Source organism: Haliotis cracherodii, unplaced genomic scaffold (genome assembly GCF_022045235.1).
Source record: "Haliotis cracherodii isolate W230 unplaced genomic scaffold, xgHalCrac1.p SCAF_1, whole genome shotgun sequence".
Lineage (NCBI taxonomy): Eukaryota > Metazoa > Mollusca > Gastropoda > Lepetellida > Haliotidae > Haliotis > Haliotis cracherodii.
Window position 1 is genome coordinate 62,692,411 of NW_027266264.1, and position 17,428 is coordinate 62,709,838.

Here is a 17,428-nt window from a genome sequence, read left to right on the forward strand (position 1 = left end):
TTCTCTTTACATGAAGCTATTCAAAGTAGGCACCTTCTCAAAAGGTGACACATCAAGACCGATCAACATGGGTTTGATTTGATGGTGTTATGCTCAGCTTATTCATACATTATGTCATGGCAACCTCCTTTGGGATTCCTGGGGAGAATGTACCCAGAAAAAAAACAGACAGCTGAAAAGTTGGATAAGGTCAAATTAAACCATATTAATAAGTATTGTACATGACTGCCAGACAACCTGGCGCCATGTGGATTCCTGCACCAACGGAACAGCATGACTCTGTGATACTTTGATTCTGTGTGTTAGTATGCTGTTATGTGTTTCGTCTGAAAAGATCCTGGAAAAAATTGGTCTTCACCATCCCATGCTGATCTTAACAGGCGACTAACGGGATTGGGTGAGCAGGCTTGGTTGATTTATTTCATCGTGTCCAAATTGCGTAGATCGATTCTCAGGATGTGAATCCTTGAATTGTCTGGTCCGGATTTGATTCTTCACCAACGCAATTGATGAACTGTGTATTTGATTATCTGTCTTTTGATTAGATTTAATGTTGAGTGTAGTGATTGAGTATGGTTTTAAGCCGCAATATTCCAGCAATATCACAGCGGGGGACACCAGAAATGAGCTTCACACATTGTACCAATGTCGGGAATCGAACCCGGGTCTTCGGCCTGACGAGCGAACGCTTTAACCACCAGGCTACCCATCCGCCCAATGTCGAGTGTAACTTGGATCTTGTGTGTAACTTGGATCTTGTGTGTAACTTGGATCTTATGTGTCATGTTGTGTGATGGGACACCTAGACGATGCATGTCATATTTTGCTGTGATCTGATAACACACAGAGGTTATGAATGTGTTAACTCTAGTGCAGAGTAGTTCACAGTCAGTGTGTGTGTGTGTGAGAGAGAGAGAGAGAGCGAGAGAGAGAGAGAGAGAGAGAGTGTGTGTGTGTGTGTGTGTGTGTGTGTGTGTGTGTGTGTGTGTGTGTAATTCTATATATGCCACAGCTCCCGTTTCTGAAAGGATATACGTTCCACTGGTGTTATATTCGTAGTCGATTCGTGCAAACCAAACTTAATTAAACACGATTAGAAGGTTCTGCACTCACATGATACACTCCAACATGAATGGGAATTATATTCTAGATGCTCGAACAGAGAGATTTAACTTAGATAAGAAGTGCGTAAATATAACCATAAAACTATAATGTGCACATTTGTATACATGTTAGTTCAATTGATCATGTTCATGGCTCTTGCCTTTGAAGCGATTTAAATTAGCTTTATAATGTTAAAATCACACATCACATATCTATCTGTCTATTTATCCATATATATATCTATCTATTTGAATATATATATACATTTGAATGTTACCAGAACACACCACGTATCTTTTTCCAGTTTCAGTCAGTCCTTGAGATGCTAAACATTTAACCTTTTAGTTCGTAGCGCACCAATCATGTCCATATATACATAGAGTGTTTATGGTTTTACGCCGCTTTAGCAAGATTCCAGCAATACCATGTGGGGAATCGAACCCGGGTCTTCGGCATGACTAGGCTGCCCCACCGTTCCATGTCTGTCTGTCTGTCTGTCTGTCTGTGAGATAATCATATCCAAAGCGATTTCTCCAGAAATGTTTACCGTGTTGTATTACTCAACCACGAAGTGACAACACATACTGTTCGAGCACTGAACGAACTTTCCTTTGGGACACCAAACAAATAACCGTTTAGTTCGTATTGCCAACCAATTATGTCCATTATTCAAAGTTTTAAGTGGTGTTTAGTGATATACACACATGCCCAATATGGCAACGAGTAGATTGTCACAGTAACTGTAGTCAGGGTGAATCAAACATCTTATGTTGTGGCCTCTTCAATTTTGTCTCGAAGCAGACAACACAATGTTCAACTCGTCACAATACAACGACATAATGGAGTAAGCCCCAACCCGTCCCCGTCAACTGAAGTTAGTTAATAAGATCGTGAGACCACACACACATATAATAAACTAAATATGGCACCTGTTTGTATGTAACTTTGTCAGGAGACATGGCGAAACTTTGTGGTGTGAACACAAGTTATAAAGAATGAAGAGAAAACACAATTGCATGAAGATATGAAGAGAGAAGATATGGGAAGGAAAACGTGATAAGACGACATAGTGACGAGACATAGGAAGAAGACGTGTTAAGCTCAAGTACATTTTCGTCCCGATGACATATGTGCCAAGCTGGTGATGAGACATGGCGATAAGAAATAAAGATGTAATATTGAGACAAGAACATTATTTTTCAAACACCGTTTCTCAAATATCATGCAGTTGACTCGATATTACGAAGGTGTGTGAGACATCCAGACATGTAACTCGACATAACCAAAGTAACATTATGCACTATCCCTAATATATCATTTTATTATCAATCATACTATATCAATTGCCTAACGCATGAGACACAGTTAACCGAACAACGTGCCAACCACACACACACACACACACACATACACACACACACACACACACACACACACACACACACACAGATAATTTGTATAACCCCATTGTACAGAACCATTATCTCCGCCATGGCTCTAACGACGTAAATCTTCCAGTGAATGTCAGTTATATCACGGCATTTCAGCGATATGGGGGCAAAATGCCCAGAATGCTCCAAATCTTAGATGCTGACCACCTCACTGAAATTCATGAGCACTTGTATGGTACTGACAAAACAAGGATAATAATCAGGGAGAATTTGGGATTCGAACCCACGATCATCGGACGCCTGAGCGACAATCTGGAACGCCCGAGGGATCCAAAGTTGCCCAACGGAGTACGGTGTCGTGGGCAACTCAGTGTTCCATATATAATTAAGAAATCCGTCAAATCTTAAAATTTCCTACAACTTTATTTATTTATCTCAAAATGGTTGTATTTCCTCATTGCCTTGCCTACACGTATTTACAAGTATGAGTAAATTAAATGACAAATCTATAATCGATGGAATATTGAGGTAGGCCTTATGCTAGTTTATCTTCAAGGAAGCCGTTTTTGATATCATGTTGTTTAAGTAAGATGATGTAATACTAATCATTTAGACAATATTTTAACGTCACGGACTTATATAAAGTTGTATTAAGATCATACTTCTAGTTTGTTGTTGATTTTTGTTGGGTAAGTGAGTGTGGTGGCTTTAATAGTCTATCGTTATCACTGAATTAGGCTTTACATATTGTACCCATGTGGGGAATGTCAAACGTATTGAGTGAACGCTTTTATCACAAGGCAAATCATTTTAGCTACTAGTATATTACGGCGTGTGAGGTAAATGAGGGAGGACAGCAGTAACCGATATCATATTGGTGAAACCTAGGTGTATGAGTATGCTTCAAGGCTCAAAAGCAAGGCGAATCCAGGATTCAAACCCATGGGGGTTAGGATCCTGGCACGACCGAGGGACGCAATTCTCACAGCGAAGTGCGGTGCCCTATAAAGAAACTACTACGAAAGTAGCCACATCGATCTACAAGTTTCACTTCTGGGTTTCGGTCCTGATCCACACTGAATCATGACAGATACATGTATTCGAAATTTGCCCTTCTTAAACCTCCATATTCACCAGGAGGTGAGAATTCAACATTAATGCGCACTCAAATAACAAATAGTATGAATTAGGGTGCTGACGTGCAATATTATTATCATTAAAACAAATTCCAAAACGTGGAATTAGTACCAATCATTTTCTGAAAATCGATTGCTGGACAGATAGCCGGAGGTATGTCGAAAAATCCATACACTTTCATTTTCATCTTCTATTTGATTCAGACAGTACTGCTAATAATAGGTTCTGTTAGTGATGGAATCTTCTTCCAAGTTTTATCGTGATTTGCTGCGTCTTATCTGTGTCACGTAGAAACAAATGAAGGAGTTCATTGGTTAACGGCTGCCCCCCAGTAGACGACCCCACGAGTACCCATGTTGAATTGCGCCCATTCATTGTATACAGTGTCAGATGTTGATCTTGCAATTATTGCAGCCCAAGTCTCCAATTAATGTTTCTGTGCCATTTCATGTAATTACCACAAATCAAATCATACAGAATTGAGTTGGCGCCGGTTAAGAAGAACTGCTTTGGCACTTATAAATCACGTTTCTAAAGCGGCTTTAATATATTAATGAATGCATATTCCTTTATAAAAGTCGAATTTTGCACGTTTGTGGACGTTTAAAATCGAAAGTTATTCTTAAGCATGATTCCAATTTAATGGGATTTAAGCATCCATATATAATAGTATCAAGAGCTGAGAGGCCATTTTACACAAGATTACACGCTAAGTTATTGAAAGGACGAAATATGTTTCATTCAATTTAGAGAAAAAGGTTCCTTTAGGAAAGAAATCGATTTCAAATTACTTCCAATAAAATTCGATTTAACTCACGGAAGCACAGACAAGCCCCTATTCACCGGAATAACTGCAGGGACTTCCAATTAATCGAGGAAACGATAACATTACATACAAGCAGTCTGTCCACGAGCCAGACAGTCTGACTAGAAGGTCATCTTTGTTGTTACCTGAGAAGAAACTGAAATGACACGTATTAACGTTTCCAGTCTTATTGCCCAAATAAAACATGTACAGATCAAGATGTATACCTTCAATCTAATGAAATAATTCTGAATAAATCTTAAAATTAGTAAACGTGTTTCAGTACTAGTCCGCCGAGTTTAACGCCGCTTTGGCATTATTGCAGGTGAATATTGCAAAATACAATGAGGGTAAAAATAGGTCTCCCGTAACCTATGCTTGTCGCCACTTATAACAATATTTCAGCACTATCACCATGAGAGACACCAGAAATGGGCTTCATACATTGTTCCCATGTGGGAAATCGAACCTGGGTCATCGGCGTGACGATCGACGCTTTAACCTCTGGGCTATCAAACCGCCCCCTAAAAATATATAAAGGGCACGAGAATTCCATATAGCGCTTCAAACAGTTTATCAACATTCATTAAATACACTGTACATTGTACCATTCATAATGTCACGTTTGTTGAAAACATACTGGTACAACACAGAATACAGAGAATTTCATTTGCGTTGTGGCATTTATTGAACTGTATACTGTATACATGTGCCCAAACTAGTTTCCCCTCCTCCTCCTACCTAGCACTATCCGCTGATTGTTAGTTCGAATCCTGGTAGGTTCGCCCTGGCTAAGAATCCTCTTCTGCCATTGCCTTACCAGTGCTCATGGGTCTCACTTAAGAGCTTAACGTGTTATACCTGCGTCACTTTCCTCGTATTAAGCTGACAGACTGTGTTACATGTAAATGGTCATCTGAAACACTATTAAGTAGGACCATTAAAGCTAAATTCCCCTGTCAGAAGCCGAACTAATGCTACACTAGCATCAATTGTCAGGATTGGCCATTATGCTGTGACTTTGCTCTCATAACTTTAGTACAACTGGACATGGCAGAGAGCGATCAGTAATCAAATCATGATCTGACAATGAAAAGACCGCCCACAGCTGCATCAGCAACAACAGGTATGTCCATCTGTGTTGCAGATCCAGTGCCATGAACTCATGCCTGTATCTATGGTACTGTTTGCTCTGAGTCGGTACTCGGCTGGTATGAATAATGAGTAATGAAGAGAACAGACTCATTTTCTTTGTATAACGGTCCCGTAAGGAACTGATGGCAATTACAGACTCAATGCGGAGGACGTTCGGCTGAAGGGATACATATTTGGGGATATTTTAGGTACTCTTCATAGGTGGCAATTTTATCATTGACTATTGAGAAGTGAAATAGGAAGGAAGTAGACGACATATTGGAACGAAATTACCGTCGGTCTCCGCACTTTGTTAAATTACCATCATAACAATTGCCAATAAAATCTGGAATTGATGCAGGTGTTTGGTGTTGTTTGGTTTTGAGGTGTACGTTTTGCAACCAGTTTATACTACTGGTATTAACTGGTATTCAGTAAATTAGGACGGTTTTCGCGAATATCCTTATATTGACCAGTTTGTTGTACTGTTGGTATTAGGTGTCTGCACAGTTTAGTATATTATTGGTATTCGCCAATACCGATCTTTTTAATTATTGATACCAGTTAATATTTTCGATAGTTTCTTCTACTATAACTTGATAACTTGTATTCGAAAATTGTATACAGTTTAAAATACTATTGGTATTCGCAAATTGCATACAGTTAAAATTACTATTGGTATTCGCAGATTTTAGATTTTGTTTGTTTTCTAATATTGATATTCGCACAATTATAACACTCAGGTTTCTTTCGACTATAGCTGTTTGTATTAATTTTGAAAATGTTGAACGCTTTAATCTACGATTGGTATTAGTCAATTTGGGGAGGTTCATACTGCTATTTGTAGTCGTTAATATTCGAATGTATATTTAAGCATGAATTGTTTTGGACAGTTTTTATCTTCTACTGATATTCACAAGTTTCGGACAGTTATTTTGTACGTAGATCTATTAAATTTTGTATTTACAAGTTTTGAGCAATGAATTCTACTGTTAGATTATGCTGTGATTGGTACGCGCCAATGCTAGACATTCTATTCTAGAAGACTATTTGTATAAGGCAATCCTGAACGGAACCCTTCATCTTTAGTTTGATTTTCCTCATGTCAACCTACGGTTCAGTATTGGCGACCGCGTTTTAACAATAAAATGGTTAATGTAGACACGTCATTTCCGCAACATTTCACCACGGATACCTCACTTATGTGTACTGATTCACGGTAATAGATACTATGGACAATCATTAACGACACAAACTATCGTCTACATAGATTAAACACATGAAATCATCAAGTGACTATTATTCCGAAGTCGAAATTGGACATGAAAGCAACATTTTATGCCCATTGGATTTCATTCACAGTTAATAAAGACGGGATCCTAATAGGTCAAGCCCAGCTTGGTATAACCCAAGCAGAAATAATATGCTTTGCCGGACCTTGATTTACTGTCACACAAGCGGGCCGGATATTCGTGTCATTAAGTCAGTAGACAGGTTGACAGTGTTAAATGAGTCCTTACAGCGCGTTGAAGACCAATGGGAGGAGAGGTGCCTATTTGCTAGTTTAGGTCCACGCAATTAACAGTCCTATCTGTCACTCTGGAACCTGATGACTCGCGGCGACATGTTGCACATATTGACATCCGTCTCATATTTGACAAAATTCATACTGAAACATGTAATGCACCCGAAAAGATGTATGGACCCGTATCGATTCACCTTTTACATCAACGAATGGCAGGTTGTTTATTCTTTCAGTTTGTAAACTTTGAGATTCGTTGATCTATGTTTTGTTTCAAAACATAAAAAAACCCTTCACGAAATTATGAACCTACAGAAAATGCAGAGGACTTTGTATCCACTTACATGGGGGCAGTCGTGTAAGGCGCCGTAATTAGCTGTGCAGAGTTTCGTCCCCTGGGCACGCCAGAAACCTATGAATGTGGGTTCGCCCCGATTATGTTTCTAGGTTTGTCAGCACCATACCCGTGCTCGTGGGTTTCACTGAAGTGGTAAACGTCTGAGGCCTGCATCACTACTCGCTTTCCTCCCACATTGAGCTGGCACGCCGTGATATAACTGGAATACTATTAAAAGCGGCGTTAAACCCAAATCACTCACACACTTACATCTTATTATTCCTACATTTTGTCTTAACTGACCATGCTTACAAATGTTTCTCATTTGAAGCCATATACTTACTTATAACAACAGTTTAAATATAACGGATGAAAACGGTATCCGTTCGGGCCATTACAGATAGATATGCACATAGCAAAGGCCAGGTGAGTACTACTTTCAGTTTCTACAAACAGAATTGAATGTAAAACTTGACCAAAAAAATGTCCCTTATCATAAGTATTAGAAATGAACGCTATAAATTTAGCTCGTTGAGACTAGCTATATTAAATGTTAGTTCTCAATACAGGTTATTTACTATACCCAAATACCCAAACACACTCGCGTGGTACCCTATATAGCCCATTAGGGGATATCAGAGAAAGAGTGAGTGAGTGAGGTTTAACGCCGATTTTAGCAATATTCAAGCAATATCACGTCGGGGGACACAAGAAATGGGCTTCACACATTGTACCCATGTCGGGATTCGAACCCGGGTCTTCGGCGTGACGAGCGAACGCTTTAACCACTAGGCTACCCGACCGCCCCTTCAGAGAAAGATGCACTCGCGGTTCAACTCTGTGTCGAATTCACGAGCCGAGCAAGCTTGTTTAATCTTGTACCATGATACGCACCTCGTCATAAATTGAGGTTTAATTTAGGTCACAGGATATAATGTGCTCTAAATCAGCCTACAGTCAAATAGTTCACTTTCTTTGTAAAACCTAATAAGATCCAGGTACAATCGCTTGTGCTCGTTACCTCAAGGCAAATTGCTGAAACGTGTGTGAGTTATAATGCATTAGGTTGGTCTTCAAACAAACCTCTAAACCGGTAAATGTAGTCATCTAAAGAACTATACTTCTTATTTCGACAAGAGGTATTACTTGTATTGTACATAAAGACGTTCCTTAAATTCGTGTGATGTGTATATGCCAAGAGTCATTTTTTTAAATACAATTTTATTTTTATTTTTTGATAAATCCTGTGGATGGGTACACAAACTCTGTCCTCCCAACACTACATGTTACAAACATGTTTTTCGCAGGTCAGGTTACGATCTAAGAGTCACTGTGAAGACCACGGATTCTATTTCATCAAGATAACGGAAGTTTGTGACATCGCTCAAATGAATGCTTTTAGCAAATTAGCATCACGCAAGGAGTTGGTGTCCCTGGAGGGTGACATCAATCATATATAGTATATACGTCATGGCGTGTCAAAAGTCGCACGTTAACGTATGTTTTCACATGTGGACTCATCTTTATACATGATGTGTTAAACGGCGCATTAATATCATATGCATATATACAAATGTAAAATAAATGGGCATCACAGACAGTTATAAACTTGGAACCACATTGAAATATAGATAGTCTGTGGACGATACATACATGTACGTATTGGGGTGTGCACTCATTTTAAATCAAACTCTCACTGAACCGTGTTCATATTTTGTTTTTATTCAAGCGAAATTGGAGTCCGGAAGCCATACGATTGAATTGGCGTGCGCCTGCTTGAGATATCCTTCACAGTGACAATGTCATTGGGATTTTTTTTAACCGTTAATGTTCTCCTTTTGTAAATTGTTTTATTACTTTGATTTAAAGATCTCAATTCATCTTTTAATCATCATAACGCCACGTTTTGTATATTTGATCGTAAAAGATTTATGACTTGAATAATAAAATATTCATGGCAAACGTCAAAAGAATAATATTAAAACACTAACGTGAATGGCAAACAAGGTCCTGTCATGCCAAAGGCTGCTGCCCATTATATTTTTGAGTACATGTTGGCATTGACATTTATTACATAAATGTTTTTCCTCGTGATGGTTAAGGACCCGGACGTTTATTTACATGTCTTCAGCCTTCAACAAAGTTCACAAAATACGTATATATATATAAGCTTCAGTTTGTTGTTGCCCCCTTAACCTAATGCTGTTCTTACAAACGTGTTTATCACCTAACGAACAGTCGGGGACCTTATTAAATATTTATAATCTATAGATTACTGGTAAATTCATTTTACGACAGTGAAATAATTACCTTATGATGTATTATTACAAAGCTATCTCAAACGTTTTTTTAGTCATGAAGGTGCAACTCAAGATCCCTACGAAATTATTGTTTATGCTATCCACCCACTCTCAAAGCAAACATTTGACCCCTTCGACCATCTTTTCGATCATTCCACGTTCAGGTTAACATTATTCATGGATCTCTTGCGTGGTTGAACATTTCAATGCTATTCCCTAATTCATAAATCTGGATCATCCATTTCATTTAAATGAAAAAATACTAATTCACACTTTTTTGTTTTAGTTTTGCAGTCGGCACAACACATTACGACAGAGATAATGCCGTTGTCATAACACAAATCGCTTGTAAATACTTCCGATCGCTGTGCATCAGATCGAGGCGTAATGAATGTCACAAGGCGTGTGGGGAGTTTTAAATACAGCGTCATCTTCCCTTAGCAAGGGAGTTAACTGACTGCAAAAGTTCTGTTTCCACCCTTGCCGAACGAGGCTTGAATTTCTGGGCGCGATCGTAGCGCCATCTGTGGTTATTACGAGTTATGTCTCTTCTATTTCCCTCGTATGGACCAATCGGATTCTACTTCTACACTTTCATTTGCTAAAAACAAAATGGCGTTGCCCAGTCAGGAAGATCTAATCTATAATCAAGATCTAAATTGTAATAAAAAGTGTCTCACTTCGCAAAGTGCATCAAATCTCGCGGGCACCCTGATTAAAAACATGGACAGATTTGGAACATACCTGTTGATGCAGAGTTGGCGGTACATATGATTTGCAAATCCTGCAATCGACCGAAATCTGCAAGGAATTTGGCGGACAGGATGTCGATTTCGTAACGCGATTTTGATTGGACAATGCATAAAATCGTTAATCCAGCCAAAATTTGTCTCCCTAATTCCAGCCTAGTTCGGCAATGGTGGAAACTGGTCTATTATAGTCAGTTAACTCCCTTGATGACAAGGTGTATGACCAGCAAGGAACTTTGGACTAATTGTAGTCCGGGTTCCTAGAGGGTGTCATGAGGAGACGAGGGGAGGAGACATACAGAGAGAGGACAATTATTGAGGAGATTAATTGAGGTAGCTTTAGATATTTTCCAATTTGGTGAAACAACTGGTACAGGTTATGGCGCTGATACAACCAAGAATAATAATCAGGGACTCGGACTACAGATCATAGCATCCTGGCACGCATAAGGGAAGCAATTCTGTACCCGTGCATCTCATTTTATTCATATTCCACGTATACACATAGAGAACGGCAACGCCGGAGAATAATAATACTCGATTCTCTGCCGAAACAGATTCCACAGGGCGTAAAAGTCAAAATTGCTGTGAAAATCATTTTATCGGATCACTGAAAATCAATGATGACACAAGGTGGTCATCTTCCCGAGGCAAGAGAGTTAACTGACTATAAAAGTCCAGTTTCCACCCTTGCCGAACTAGGCTGGTAGTATGGAGTTACATTTTGTCAGGGCTAACGAGTCTATGCATAGTCCAATCAAAATCGCGCACCGAAATCCGGTTCGTAAACTGTCGTGCAGATTTCGATCGATTGCAGGATTTGCAAAGCATGTGCACCACCAACTCGTTGTCAGCAGATATTTGCCAAATCTTTTCATGATTTTAATCAAGGTGCTCACGTGATTTGATGCATTTCGCGATGTAAGACCCGTTTTATCACAATATAGATCTTGATTATCGATCAGATCGTCCTGACTGAGCGACACCATTTTGTGTGAAGCAAACGCAAGTGATACGAGAGGTGGAATCTGATTGGTCCATAGGAGAGGTTTAGAAGGGACATAATTGGTAATAGACACAGGTGGCGCAACGATCAAGCCCAGTAATTCCAGCCTAGTTCGGCAAGGGTGGAAACAGGACTTTTAAAGTCAGTTAACTCCCTTGCCTCGGGAGGATGCAAGGTGGTTAGCATCCCCTGCCCTACCGGGAGCACCCTCCACTCACACAAATTGCATAATCATGTTTGTATTTGCTGCCTGACCCTGCACAAAAACGAAACCGACGAACACACAAAGGAGGATATTGTGGATCTCCTGAGGTTCGAGCCTACGACCAGCAAACCAAGCTGCAGGGACAGTGTATTTTTTACCTCAGGCTGTTGGGCCATCTCTGTACATAATGTAACAGAGAACCATTGCGTGATATGTTATATCGCTGCGACTATCTTTCAGTTCGTGCAAGGCTGTATCAATGTCGACATGCTCTGACGCGTTAATCAACATGGAACGTGGAATGTTAACCAACAACATATGATGTAATGCATTCTATATCATCTACCACGTTTAAGGAAGCGGAAACTGATGGTCAGTGCTTCAAAATTACGCAGCTGACAACATATCACTCACTTTGATAAGGACATGCGACAGCGAGATCCAACATTTATATGATTTGTAAAAGAAGTTACCCCCGAACACCACCCACCACCCCCAAACAAACACATACACCACTACCCTCTGTGTACACGCGTCAATTCACCAAAGGGTACCTGCTGACATCCAAAGTTTAAACGTATAGAAAACAATACTCATGTGATTTGGTCTCATAAGTGTTACCTTTTTGTCAACATGATCTTCTTAAGATGCACATTATGTGTATATAGCAATCTCTGTCTGCGCAAATGGCGGCAGAAACACGTGTGTGCATGTACTCACCTCTCGGTCGTTTTCTCAAAAGTCTTCAACCCAACTCTTCGTCCGGGTCACTGAGTAAACACAACTGTTTCGGAAAAGTTGCTTATACTTGCTCACAGTTGTCCAAGGCGGCAGAAGCCGCTGATTCCAGTCTCACTGACCTATTCCCGTCTGTGTACTTGGCTAACGTAACTAGGAGTACAGAGTGTTCCGTGTTAACTAGTCCCCTCGGGGTGAAGCACTCAACACAGCTCTTAAAGCCACAGAGCTAATTTTTGCGATAAAAATGTAGATAAATGCTCTGCTGCGTTAATGTACCTGTATTTCAGAATGTCGCTGCGGGCTGCAGCCATCCCAATCCAACACATTGTCGTCAAATAGAATAAACCCCCGAGGTAAATATTTTTTTTATGAATGCGTATAGTTTTGTTTTTTTGGAATCAAACAGTAGATAAATGTATTGAATATAAAAAAGGAGGAATTTCAAACTTTTGATCTGTTTTTGCACATATACATTTTTGCATTTTATACATTTATCACATTTTAATGCAGAATTGTCAATTTATGCATTTTTTGTAATATTTTGTGTCCATAGAGCATGGTTTGACACATTCATAAATGTAGTGAAACTCCGTTCAACTGAACAATGTCTTTCCCCCGGAAACATGTTCGAATTACCACATTTCTGTATCAACAGGTCATTAAAGGAGTAATGATTAAGTATGTATGTAAATATACATGTTACGAACAGTAATAGTCCAAAGGACGGGCTTTCCGGAATAACGGGATTTCACTGTTTCTTTGATAGCCTCGCGAATATGTAGGTCACACTGAGGAATATCCAAGACTGCAAAAACAATCTTATGTCTCATAAATCAGTTTCGAAACTGCATGACGTCATTATAACGAACGTCGCTAGCCTTTGAGATCTAGAAATGCGGAGAAAGCCAAATATTAACTTGCAGTTATATGGTCTAAAACATGTGTATTAGTCAACGAGAGGACATTCCATGTTGTTAACAGTACTGTGCATGAGATGTCATGACGCACCAATAACTATGTGTTGTATTTCTGTTGGACAAGGGTCGCCCAGTCATCTAATTCGCTGCAATTCTCTGTGCCGAAATTCGTGCCTTTGGCGTGCTAGAAACCTACGATTGATAGTTTGATCGACTGATTGTTGTTCAACGCCGCACTCAGCAATATTCCGGCTATAAGACAGCGGTCTGTATAAATAATCGAGTCTGGAGTCTGATTGACATCATGAGCATCGATCCACGCAATTGGGATACGATTAAATGTCAACCAAGTCAGCAAGCCTGACCACGCAATTATGTTAGTCTCCTCTTACGGTAAGCATGGGTTGCTGAAGACCTATTCTCTACCCGGATCGTCATGGGTCAAGAAACCTACGATCATGGGTTTACCCTGAATATGTGTCTAGGTTTCTAAGCATAAAACACGTGCTCGTGGGTTTTACCAACGTGGTAAACATCGAAGACCGGCATTACGTCGGGCTGTCCTCTTCTATCAAGGGGGCGGTCGGGTAGCCTGGTGGTTTAAGCGTTCGCTCGTCACGCCGAAGACCCGGGTTCGATTCCCGGCATGGATACAATGTGTGAAGCCCATTTCTGGTGTCCCCCGCTGTGATATTGCTGGAATATTGCTAAAAGCAGCGTAAAACAATACTCACTCACTCACTCACTCACTCACTCTTCTATCAAGCTGGAAATTGATGATTTTACTGAAATATTGTTCAAAGCGGCGTGAAACAAAATTCACTCACTATTTCATTTAAACTACATTGTATGAATCACTTTAAACATGGTTCTACAACCCTTTGGCTTTAATAACCCTATCACGACTTTTGTTATTTGATTTAAGAAGGGAAAATACACTCATCAAAAATATATCTTACGAAGTGTTTATTGAGGACACAGACAAACGCGATTTCCTGTTGCCGGATCGACTCAATACCGATTTAAAGTCAAGTCCTGCTTCCAATGTCAAATAACATGTGTATTTGCCGGCTTTCATTTTAAGGATTGTGCCTGGGATGTCGAGCACAAAGTGGCTTTATGTGAAGTGTTCTGCGAGTCATGCAATGTATTATGTAGAGTGTGAGCTCCTTGTCTGGAGGAGGCCTTAAAAAGACGTAAGGGACAGCTCGCTTTGTTTGATGGCTGTACACATTCGTGCCTCGGATAAATTGATAAATCAGCTGCGTGAGGAACAATTGGCAGATATGAACTCATTGTATTGAGTATAACTGTTTTCAAAATTGCTTCCGAGTTAAAACGCGAAGGTTAACCCAGATATCAGTACGCAGGGAACTATATATATATTTTGTATTAGCAGCAATTAACCACACATGATCAATGGATAATAAACAAAATATATTGAACATACAGGATTAGGTTTAAGATCATTAAATGCATTACAACGGGTCAAAATATATGGCAGCAGCAACACCTATAACGCATGATCAAACAAGTCGGTGCACTCACGAATGTACAGAATTTGCTTCAGCTCTTGAAGGAGGTTGGAAGCAGCAGACAATAACCGATACACAACATTCACAAATGTTACGTCACATCGGCAATTTTTAAGCCATATCGTGACGAAACTAACAACACATATGTTTTAGGCTTAATGAAACCTGTCATCGATGGTCAGTATAATAACTAGAATATCACAGATTTGATTTACGACTAGTTGAGAATATTTGAAATGGTTCAATATCAGTAAACAACACAACATAAATATGGACTATAGATCGCCAGCAACTGAAGGTAGATCACTATACCATGGGTCACGGGGACCTTTGCTACCTTTGCTACCTGCATGGACCCAAGCCGGAGTTACATCATCCCTTCAGATATTGGCGATTATTGACAAAGTTAAAAGAACACATATTCTACTATTAAAAATAATAAAAGTACTTCGAATGACGTGTCTTACATTCTACACTACTTCAACCCCCATCAAGGGTACAGCCACTAACAATCTCAGTTAATACATTTCTTTCTACCAAGTCCAAACAAGATCATGTATGAATTACTAAACATATGTTTCAATATGTATTTAACAATTCTATTTCTTATTTAAAAAACAAGAACTATATGAGAGCTGATATTAATTAAAATATATCCTTCAGGGCTGAAACTTTGGAAAGGTTATCCCTTGTGATGAAAAAGTCAACACAATCAAGCAGCAAATGCTTGACCGTGATTCTGTCATCACAAGGGATACAGAATGGAGAATCCTCACCTTTCAACAGATATACATGAGTGTATCGTGAATGGCCAATAGTGGGTGTAACCCATATTTCATTTTGTTGCACGTAATTTATTTATACCCACTTGGGTGTCCCGCTTCAGCTGCTTTAGATCTCTGATGCAGGTTGATAGTCACAGATTTGTTGAGTGCTGCTTTAGTTACCAAAGATTCCAACATGGAAAGGCAACCAACAAAAGACGATGTCGTATTGGACAGTAGCAAGATTATTATGTAATTCAATTATGGCCATCTGTAAAAATAGATTTGTAAGTATCATATTCGCTTCTCAACTGATTATATTCTTGTTGTTATTGTAATTGATTAGTTTCAAATTTCTTTAGTTTAGATAAGATAAGATCCACTTGTGGCTTCACAAATCACCAAGGAGGAGAAAAAAGCAGGAGGAAGGGAGATATATTTTCAAGTTTAATATCAGCAGCAGAAATAAAAGGTTTAATTCATATTTCAAGAGATGGCGTCTTACTATACCGATCCTCATAAAGGGGGGTTAAAAACACCGTTGTATGCAGGATTGGACTCATTAGAATGTAACTTTGTAATATACTGTAAAGATAGTTTAATACGTCGTTGTTTAAGAGATGGCTCATCGCCCCCAACGTACAGACTGTCTATTGGAGAAGTTCTGAAAGATCCAAAGCAAAGTCTTAGACCCTGGTGATGTATTGGATCGAGTAATTTAAGGTTACAAGCATCGCCATAGATGATGAAGCCATAAACGAGTTCAGAATGGATAAGTGTTCTATACAAGTACTAGTGCAGAAGGGTCGACTGATCTCCTCCCCACTTGGAATAAGAAACAACCTTCAATAAATCTAGTGCCTTCAGACATTTAGCTTTAAGATATTTCATATGTGGCAAGAAAGTAAGGTGATGATAAAAAAATATATCCCTAAAAAATTAGCTTCCTTTAACATTTTCATTGCAGTTCCCGTTATTCTGGGTGCCTATGTGGTTTATATTTTCGACCGAAATAAATACAATTTGTTTTTGATTTTGAAAACCTGAAACCGTTACGTTGAGACCAATCATTGATTTTATTTAGACATAGCTGCAACTGTTACATTAATATCATCTACAAATAAGAATCCATCCAACAGAGACATTTAAAACCTTAGATTAACTATTTAATTTGATACTAAACAACGCTATCGATAATATGATACCGTGTGGGACACCCTGATCTTGATCATAAAAATCAGACAAGGTTGATCCCACACATACCTGGAAATGCCTATCTGTTAAAAACTGTGAAATAAAATGGGTTTAACGGCCTCTCAACCCCATCTCATAAAGAACTGTTAAAATTCAATATTTCCAGGTTGTATCATAAGCTTTTTTCTAAGTAAAATATATAGATATGGTGTGTTGTTTAGTTGTTATGCCATTTTTAACAAATGTTTTAAATTGCACCAAATGGTCAACGGTACTTCTATTTCGTCCTAAATCAACATTTAATATCAGTCATGAGATTTGTTTCTACATACCATGTTGTTGAAGGTGGAATATCAGATGGATTCATTGTCTTAATGATAGTTGGGAAATGGTCAAAGGTCCACAAAGGTCAATGTGGGCTGATAATTCAAATTCGTTGGGTAGGTTAGAATCAGTTAGAGACAAATCTAGAGAAGAGTAGGTTCCAGTTGCAGGATACAAATAAGTGCTTGAGGCATCATTGAATATCCATAGGTCATTATTGGAAATGAAATCCTCACGTATTTTACCTCTAGTGTCAGTGGTTG

The 17,428-nt window shown here is 39.1% G+C and overlaps 1 protein-coding gene across 2 annotated transcripts in view; it reads right to left on the reverse strand.

Annotated features, from left to right (window-relative positions):
• LOC139444190 (C-C chemokine receptor type 1-like) overlaps window positions 1-12,567 on the reverse strand; it is a 152,379-nt gene extending 139,812 nt beyond the window's left edge. For both annotated transcript variants that reach the window (XM_071226178.1, XM_071225449.1), the window contains exon 1: window positions 12,411-12,567. The gene's annotated coding sequence lies outside the window, so the exon portion shown is untranslated. The remainder of the gene's footprint in view (window positions 1-12,410) is intronic.
• Between the last annotated feature and the right edge of the window lie 4,861 nt (window positions 12,568-17,428).